Source organism: Pistacia vera, unplaced genomic scaffold (genome assembly GCF_008641045.1).
Source record: "Pistacia vera cultivar Batoury unplaced genomic scaffold, PisVer_v2 Contig118, whole genome shotgun sequence".
Taxonomy (NCBI): domain Eukaryota; kingdom Viridiplantae; phylum Streptophyta; class Magnoliopsida; order Sapindales; family Anacardiaceae; genus Pistacia; species Pistacia vera.
The window spans coordinates 272,168-280,160 of record NW_022195226.1 but is presented as its reverse complement, the minus strand read 5'-3'; positions in this window follow the sequence as shown (position 1 = coordinate 280,160).

Here is a 7,993-nt window from a genome sequence, read left to right as displayed (position 1 = left end):
AGTTGTCAGGTTAGCCATGTTTTGCTCAGTCTATTCTATACATTATTGAAGGGCTGAAATTAAGTTTTGCAGTTTTCTGTCGATTTGGTGGTTTCTCCAACCAATATCTTCTCTCTTTTTTCTTATTGCTGTGTTTGATTTTCACCAACACCCTTTTGCCTCAATTTGCTTCCTCTATAATATTAAATATATATGTTGTTATGCTGAAAAAATCAGGGTTGACGTTAGCCTACGTCAGCAAGCACCAATTAGAGTTCAGGAAAGCTTTGTGTCGTTCAGGAGTTGTCATGTCGCTCCATGACAAGAAGAATATGGCTGTCATCAACTTGGCAGATTCAGGTTTTGTCTATGAGTGATAGAGGGCCGTACACTTGTCCAAGCCCTAGGGAATTTTAGGATATATCCTAAGTTATCAGCCAATGGAAGGCAAGGAAGGATTTGCACGGTATCTACCCACTTGCAGATTTGTAATCATTACTTTGAATTCATTTACTATAAATAGAGGACTCTCCCTCTCATTTTTTCGATTTTGATCTTGAAGCCTCATTCTGATTGTAATCTTTATTTTCAGATCAAAGACAATCTACGAGAAAGAGACTAATTTGATATTCTCTCTGAATATTAAGTTATTGTACCTCTGCTCGCTGTTCGCTATACGTGACCTCTTGTAATCTCTCATATATAAGAGAAACAGTGGACGTAGGATTTGCTTTAAGCATTCGAACCACTTTAAAACCCATCTCTCATTTATTATTTAGTCTTTGCATTTGTTATCCTAATCATTCACGTGTAATTTCTTCGAACAGCTTAGCACTTTGCCCATGCGAGTCATTCGTGCAAAATCAAGCATCAACAGTTTGACGCTAGAAGGAGGGCCTGATTTAGTATCCGCTCTTCATCAAGAATCTCTGATCAATCGGCTTTACTCGCGAACAAATGGCTCGTGGTCTTGAAACTTAGCGAACTAGTATCAACATCCCTCGGGTACAAGATGTTACTTCTCCCAAAGTACCTCCAGTTCCGCAGAGTATTGCAGTGGATATCCCCTCGACCTCTTAGCTCGACACAGTTGTGATGAATTACCTAGAGAGGTTCAACAATACTCTCCAAACGGTTAGTTGAAAGATAGATCGTTTGGATCAGGTTATACTGCCTAATTTCGATAAGGCAGTGCCGCCGCCAAAGACGCATGTAGGTTGCGCAAAAGCGTGGAAACGAGCAAAAGCTCATGTCGCGTGCACTACGATGCATAAAGATAAGGGAAAACAGGTGGCAGATAGTGGGCGAAAGGGCTTGAAAGGACCAGTGAATACTGGTCGCGAAGTAGATAGAATACCTATGGCTTTGCAACTTGGTGGTATGTCGCATCATGAGCCGGCTCATGCCACATCGCATGGGTACCCCCATAAGAGTGCAAGGCAAGGAGACTCTTATTATCGTCGGAATGATGATTTTGACCATCACCGCAAGGGAAATGCCCACCATCCACAGGTTGGTTCTGACCACCGTGAAGGTTAGGATAACTCCCCTAGCCATTCAATGCCTTCACATGGCTCTAGCCAACGTGTGCCAAGGTATGTCGAAGGCTCCGACCAAGATGGGGAAGAGTCTGATCTGTGCTCTTTCCTCAATTGCAATCGTGAGGGGCGAACCCACGTTGCGGAAAGTGATCCCTAGGTAGCTTCGCTTCCTCAGATTGAGGAGTTACAACAAGCTTTGGATCAGATTAGAGCTCAACACAATAAGCGAGGGCAAGTCGCTGAGGCGTCTCCCTTTTCTCTAGCAATGTTGATTGCTCCTCTCCCGTCTAGGTTTAGAATGCCCGATATACGAGCATTCGATAGGAATTCTGATCCACAGGATCATCTCTATGAGTTTAATGACCTCATGAAACTTCACCAAGTTTGTAAAATGTCGTTGCTTAGCAATGACTCTGACTACCCATGCCAAGCACTTGTTTAGATCGCTTCCACCAGGATCTATTAACTCATGACAGCAGATGAGTTTGTTATTTCTGAGACACTTCCAAGCTAATAGGAAGTTCTCAATGCCGTTGAGCTATCTGAGCAACATACGGCAATAGAGGAATGAGTCCCTCCAGTCCTATATTGACAGGTTCCACAGAGAGCTGAATAAGGTGACTAATACACCCAAAGAGTCAGTTCAAACTCTTATTATTGCGGGAGTTCGCTTGTAAACCGACCTGTGGAAGAAGTTGCAGTATGAGGATGATATTTCCCTCACTTGCTTCTACAACCTCACTAAGAAATATCTCAAAATTAAAAATTCAGTGGTTGCCTTGAATCTCTATGACTTTGGTCCTTCAACTAGTGCTCCTAATTGGAGGGAGAAAAACCGGGGAGAGGGTATTAAAAAGCCTGATCACAAATGGGCAAATGATGATCAAAGAAAGGGAAAGAAGTAGCGATTTAAGCCCAAAAGTCTTATGCCCATGTCCCTCGTCGCAATCGCGACAAGAATCAGTATAGACCGTTGAATGCATCAGTATCAGCTATTCTGGATAAATCAAAAGAAGCTAATCTGCTCGGAAAGCCAGTGCCCATAAATAATCCCCTTTCAACAAGAAATAGAAAGAATATTACCATTATCATTAGGATAATGGGCACCATACTAATGAATGTCGAGCTCTTAAATAGGAAATTAAAGACCTCATTAAAAAGGGGCACTTCAAGGAGTATGTTGATGGTTAAACTCTCGTATCGGAGGAGGATCAAGAGGACCAGGGGAAGAAGCGTCGTGGTCACAAGGGCCTCCATCTTGTTGAAACTATATTTGGAGGACTACACCTTGCGGGAAATTCTCGAAGTGCTTAGGAGAAGTACGCCCGAGAAGCTCGCTATGACCTTATGAGTGTGATGAACACGGCGTCGTGATCTACTAAGGTATGCAGGGAGGAGGAGATTACCTTCTTAGAAAAAGATGTGGTATGATGACATCACCCTTATGAGGATGTACTCGTCATCGCAGCTGAAATAGGTCGGTGCAAAGTCCACAGGATGTTGGTGGATAATAGGAGCGCCGTAAATGTCCTATTTCAGCGAGCATTCGAGGAAATGCAATTGGAGGAGACAGATTTGAAGCTTGCCTCTTACCCCCTTTATGGTTTCACTGGGGATCATCTAATTCCCAAGGGAACGATTGCACTTCTTGTTACTTTGGGTGAGACCCACGAAGTGACTAAGATGATAGAGTTTTTGGTGGTAGACTATTCGTTTGCTTTCAATGGTATATTAGATGACCCCTATTGCGAAACTTCAAAGCTCTCACTTTCATTTATCATATGAAGATGAAATTTCCCACTCTGACCGGGTGTGGGGAGGTCAAAAGGTCTCAACGTGAATCTCGCGACTGCTATATAAGAGTAGCGTAGATGACATGCAAAGGGAAAGGAAAGCCAGTGAGCATTCTTGAGTAGGCTATGGCGATCAGCAGGATTGAACCACAGCTAGGTCTAGTGGAAGACATCATAGATCCCTATGTTCAGGAGGAATATTCCCACAGTGGGCCTATTAAGACTCTAACTGAGGTATCAGTAGACCAGAGTGAGCTGACTTGTGTATAGAGAATCGAAAGTAATCTCAGCCCTCAGCTCGCTATTGATTTAATGAGCTTGCTCAGAAGGAATATTGATGTCTTTGTATAGACTCATGCTATCATGGTCGGGATTAACCCGAATGTAATATGTCATGTGCTTAACATTGATGGTGAGGTCATGTCAGTTTGCCAGAAAAAGAGAGTTATGGACCTAGAGTGATATGCTGCTCTTAAGATAGAGGTGGATAAACTCCTCTCAATCGGTTCATTTAGGAGGCTCATTACTCGAGTTGGGTCGTCAATCCTATTTTGGTGAAAAAAACCCAACGAAAAGTGGCAAATTTGCATTGATTTCACGGATTTCAACAAAGCTTGTCCGAAAGACAGTTTTTCATTTACCTAGAATCGATCAGCTCATTGATGCCACTTCCAGGCACGAACTGTTAAGTTTTATGGATGCTTACTTAGGGTATAATTAGATTTCGATGTACACGTCTGACGAGGAGCATACCTCGTTTATCACAGATTGAGGACTATACTGCTATAAAATCATGTCCTTCGGTCTGAAAAACGCTAGGGTAACCTATCAGCATTTGGTTAACCGTATGTTTTTCGAGCAAATCTGGAAATCAATGGAGGTCTATGTCGATGACATGCTAGTCAAGTCGTATGTAGTTTCAGATCACATAGCCAATCTCGCAGAGATGTTCGACGTACTTCGGAGGTATAGAATGAAACTTAATCCTCTTAAGTGTCCATTCGGAGTATTCTTAGGGAAATTCCCAGGGTATATGGTTAACCATCAGGGAATCGAGGTCAACCCTGAGAAGATTGAAGCTTTCTTAGATATGAAAAGTCCAGTCAATCGAAAGCAAGTTTAGAGTTTGAATAGGAGAATAACGACTCTCAGTCACTTCATATCGAAAGCAACATATCGTTGTTTGCTATTCTTCAATATACTTAAGGCCAATAAGAAGTTTGATGGATTTCAGAGTGTGAGCGAGCCTTCCAAAGCATAAAAGAGCATTTCGGAAAGCCATCTCTCATGTCCAAGCCCCTTCCCAAGGAAATTTTGTTTCTTTACCTGTTCATCTCTCAGTATGCGGTTAGCGCAGCTCTTATTCAGGAAGAGGGCAAAATTCAGTGGGCAGTATATTACACAAGCAAATAATTACTAAACATCGAGACTCGGTATCTAAAGATATAACGATTAGCGTATTCCCTGCTAATCATTTCTAGGAAGCTGCGACCTTATTTTCATGCCCACACCATTTATGTATTAACCAACTACCCACTCAGGTAAGTCATTCAGAAGCTAGAGGCTTTGGGTAAGTTGCTTAAGTGGGCTATGGAATTGAGTCAATTCGATCTGTATTACAGACCGAAGACAACAATGAAAGGGCAGGCTATTACTGACTTTATCTCGGAATTTTATCATTAGCCAGATCAAAAATTTGAGCAGTCAGCCAATGAAGTTGCTTAGGAAACTGTTTGGAACTTATCAACATGGAGTCTTCATGTTGATGGATCTTTGAACAGGAGAAGTGTCGGGGCTGGTCTTCTGCTCATTAGCCTTGAGGGAACTCGCATTTATGGAGCCTTCAGATTTGGATTCAAAGCTATGAATAATGAGGCCAACTATGAAGCGTTATTCGCTGGTTTGCAATTAGGAAGAGAAATGGGATCAGATATGATTGACATTAATAGCGACTCCCAATTGGTTGTCAATTAGATTTTGGGAGAGTAGAGAATATGATCAATTACTTGAAGAAAGCTAGGACTGCACTCGAGCTCTTCAAGCACTATATGATTAGGCAAATCCCAAGGGATAGTAATTCTATTGTAGATGCTTTGGCAAAGATAACCTCATCACTAGACTCTGATGCTCCAAATAGTATTCTAATCAACTACATTAAAGCTTTTAGCATCAGCTCACATGATCATGTCGTACCCGCAAATGAATCAATTTCTTGGATGACTCCGATTGTTCAGTATCTCAGAGATAGGGTTCTTCATAACAGAAGATCAGGCAAGACTCATGCGAACTCAAGCTGCTTGTTACACTCTCATCAGAGATCAGTTGTATAAGTGAGGGTTTAGCACTCACCTCCGCCGATTTGTAACGCATGATGAAGTAGATTATATCATGAGAGAGATACATGAAGGGATATGTGGTAATCACACTGCTACACAATCTCTTGCCAATAAAATTATCCATCAGGGCTATTATTGACCCTTACTTCATGAAGATGTCTTTAACTTTGTGAAAAAGTGTGATAAGTGCCAAAGATTTGTGAACATCCTACGAGCTCCATCCCACAAGTTAACGACAATGACTAGTCTTGACCCTTTTCTATGAGGGGAATTGATCTCATCGGACCCATGCTAGCAGGTAAAAGGGGCATCAAATATACAGCGGTTGCAGTGGATTATTTCACTAAATGGATTGAAGCAAAGCCTTTGACTGCGATCACTACAGAGAAGCTTAAAGACTTCATCTTCAAGAATATAGTGTGCTGCTATGGGATTCCTCATACATTCATCTCTGATAATGAGAAGCAGTTCGATAATGAGAAATTCAAGCAGTTTTGCGAAGAGCTAGGGATTCACAAGAAATTCACCTCAGTAACAAGGCCGCAGACTAATGGTCAAGTTAAAGCTGTCAACAAGACTATCAAGCACACATTGAAGGCCAAGTTTGACACAGCCAAGGGCAATTGTGAAAGATGGATGCATGAAGAATCAAGCATTTCATGCTATAACAAGTATAGTCATAGTTTAAAAAAAAAAATTCAATCAAATTGAAATAAGTAAGGTAGAACATGTTACCTTAAGTCCTTAGCAACCTTGGAGACTCTTAATTTCAAGAGAAACTAAGCAAAAGAGTATCCACACCAAGGGAAGAAGAGATTTGACCAAGAGGAAAATTTAGGGTTCTTAGAGATTTTTCTCTAACAAAAATTCATATATCATTTTCTTTATATGAAGCCTTGTAAACAATTCAATAATTGTTTTGACTTCCTTAAACAATTCCATAATTGTTATGAAGTGTTAAACTTCTTTAAATTATAAACTTGGATTAACATTTAATCACAATTCAATTTAACTCTTAAATTGTTTACATAACAATTTACCCTTAAATTGTTTACAATTACAACCCCTTGTAAAATCCAATTTAATATAAAGAAAATGATTAATATAAATAACTTTATTACCTTGGTAGGTGCTAGCCAACCTTGGTAATCAACTCTCTTTGGCTATTTCTTCATTCTCCTTAGTTTTTATGTGTGACCTCTTAGGTTCACTGTGGCCTAGCCGTGGGCCCATATCAGACTATTTCGATATGTTTTGTCATAACTATATGAACAAAACTCCCACTGATTATGGTAGGCATCTACCAATGCTCCATAACCCCTAAGTCACAATGAAGATATACTCCAACGACCTTTTACAATCATACATTTTGTATAATCAAATCATTCCGTTGTCTAATCCCAATTAAGAATGGATTCTGGTATGTCAAAATCCTTATCTTAATTTTAATTCAATACATATGGAACGTGTCACCATGAAACAACCTTCATGTAACATTTATATACCCCCCGGAGATTTTCCTTTTCCAATGTATCTTGACATTTGTCTAGGAACTTGTATCAATCTATACCAAGTCAACGGATCCCATTTGACTATCACTTCCTCACACTAAACAACCTTAAGTCCTTAGCAACCTTGGAGACTCTTAATTTCAAGAGAAACTAAGCAAAAGAGTATCCACACCAAGGGAAGAAGATATTGACCAAGAGGAAAATTTAGGGTTCTTAGAGATTTTCTCTACACAAAAATTCATATATCATTTTCTTTATATAGGAATCCTTGTAAATAATTCAATAATTGTTTTGGACTTCCTTAAACAATTCCATAATTGTTATGAAGTTGTTAAACTTCTTTAAATTATAACATTGGATTAACATTTATCACAATTAACAATTTACTCTTAATTGTTTACATAACAATTTAACCCTTAAATTGTTTACAATTACAACCCCTTGTAAAATCCAATTTAATATAAAGAAAATGATTAATAAAATAACTTTATACCTTTGGTAGGTGCTAGCCAACCTTGGATAATCAACTCTCTTGGCTATTTCTTCATTCTCCTTAGTTTTTATGTGTGACCTCTAGGTTCACTGTGGCCTAGCCGTGGGCCCAATCATAAACTATTTCGATATGTTTTGTCATAACTATTTATGAACAAAACTCCCACTGATTATGGTAGGCATCTAGCAATGCTCCATAACCCCTAAGTCCACAATAAAGATATACTCCACGAACCTTTTACAATCATACATGTTGTATAATCAAATCATTCCGTTGTCTAATCCCAATTAAGAATGGATTCTGGTATGTCAAATCCTTATCTTAATTTTAATTCAATACA